This window comes from Athene cunicularia (assembly GCF_003259725.1).
Source record: "Athene cunicularia isolate RWA chromosome 2 unlocalized genomic scaffold, athCun1 chr2_part1, whole genome shotgun sequence".
Classification (NCBI taxonomy): domain Eukaryota; kingdom Metazoa; phylum Chordata; class Aves; order Strigiformes; family Strigidae; genus Athene; species Athene cunicularia.
Window position 1 is genome coordinate 59,540,804 of NW_020799095.1, and position 2,178 is coordinate 59,542,981.

Below are 2,178 nucleotides of genomic sequence, written 5' to 3' on the forward strand. Positions count from 1 at the left end.
TCTGTCTTTGGTAGTCAAACTAAACTACCAAAGTTGAATAAGATACATAAGGAAGGATATTGGGCTGTTCTTCAAAGATGCTGCTTTCTGTTTTAGCTCTTAAAGACCAACTTAGGTACCTGAAAACACACAGAAACTTTAATAATGCAATACCTCACTGTTTATATGCCTGTTCAATACTTTCCTTCCCTTCTGTGCTAAGTTATATAGTAATATCCCACAAAGGACCTTGCAATGTACAATAAATTTGTTTTAGGATGTTGAGCTAGGCTACTTCTGTTAACTGCATTTAGAATAGATGCTTTAGACTTAGTAGTTATATTAAACCTGCCATTTTAAAGTACAACATGAGTATGTTCTTTAAAGATGTAAAGCTGTTAATGATTACTTTAAGAACTGTAAAAAAAAAAAAGTATTTGTATGGCTTTTATAACTGCATATAAAAATTTAAATTCCTGTTGTTGACCTAATGTGCCATAATATATGTGTTCCGTTAACTTACTGGAAAGCAATTTAATTGAAAACAGTTGTACCAAAAAGTCAAGTATTTTGTTCTGAAAATTGCACCTAAAGAAAATGCCACTTTAACACTGGAAGAGCTATATGGAGATAAGGATGTGTGGTTAGTAGTGCACTAGAGAGTTTAATTCAATTGCTATTGGTCTAGGCTTAAGTATTTGTCATTCCCTTAGTACTAACAGATGTCCCTATGGTATTTAAATGAGTCTTAATTTATCTTGTAGAATGTATCTATAACTGGTTTTAGCAATGAAGGACAACCTCAGACTTTCTGTAACAGGCATAAATGCACTGGTTTTATAATTAAAAAATGAGAAATGAATCACTCATCTCCAGTACAAGATGCCAGTGACTTAGTTAAAAATCAGAGTCTGGTCAAGGAATTAACTAATAATGTGTCCATAGCTCATGTGTCCATAAGTCACCTGGCGCAGGAAAATGAATAGGTACTATTTATGGCACTAAATATGGCTAGGAGAAACACACTGCCTTTACCATATGTTAATGAACATTGAAATAGCTTTGACATAACCGAAACAGCCTTTACTTGTCCATAAATCAAAGCATGACAAGTGTCAAGAAATTCTTCTTGCAAACAGCAAGTAAAAAAACAGTAATAAGGCTAATAGGCTTTGTACAGTCATTTTAACTCTGACTCATTGACACACATTGAACTGTTAGTGCAGAAATGCCATCTAACACTTAAGAAATTTAGTATATGCTGGTAAAGTTCCAAGGGTATGTAAGTAAAAAGTATATAAGGCGCTAAAGCTTTTCTCTCCTCCCTTTGTCTGGATCATTACCATTTCTCCTGAACACGGAAAGTGGTAATGAGTTCTACCAGCAGTTCTCAGTTCAAGCCACTGCTTTCCAAAGCTCATGAAACAGCAGCAAAGCTTAACACTTTGGTCTAAGAATTCAAAAGCTTATCAGTCCAATTCCCTGCTTTCTCTTGTCTTTATTCCACTAAAGGCCAATTGCAGCCCACATTTGCAAGTTACCTGATTTGAGACCAGCATTATACAATTAGAAAACTGCTGACTCGTGGCTGTTAAGTTTGTTGCAGGACATGCGTTTATGTTTCCATCTTACTTGAACAGAAACCTGTTTCAAAAGCAGTATGAAGAGGCAAATACATTTACATACTAGTAGTTTAAAGCGTCTTAAATGCTAATGTATGGCTTATTAACCTTTTCAAGCTAGAGCAAAGACATTTCAGACACCTGCCCACCAATGCTGGGTCCGTGGCCTGGGATTAGGCACTTCAAAGGATGATTTATAAACAAAGCCCCTGCTGTCCTGCAAGCCCCCTCTTTCTCTGCACGGAGGTAAGAGGGAAAAGTTTAAATACAGGTGAGCAGCTGGAGCTGGACTCTACAGGATGATGAATAAGGGCTCTGGGAAGGTGCCCCGAGTACAGTTCCCCCTCCAGAGACCTCACTGCCTGTGCTCAAGCCAGATCTGGCCCAAGCTGTGTGCCCCAGGATCAGGCTGCTGAGAGCCTTGCCCTTGTGGGAGCTGTGCCCGTGCCTGACCATGTCCCTGTGATCTGGCACCCAACCTGCTTCACCTGGTGGCCTGGCCTGACCTCAGCCTGGCCTCATCACTGTCACTTGCCTGGCAACTGCTGCACTGCTGACACAGCCTGGCTACTGCCAC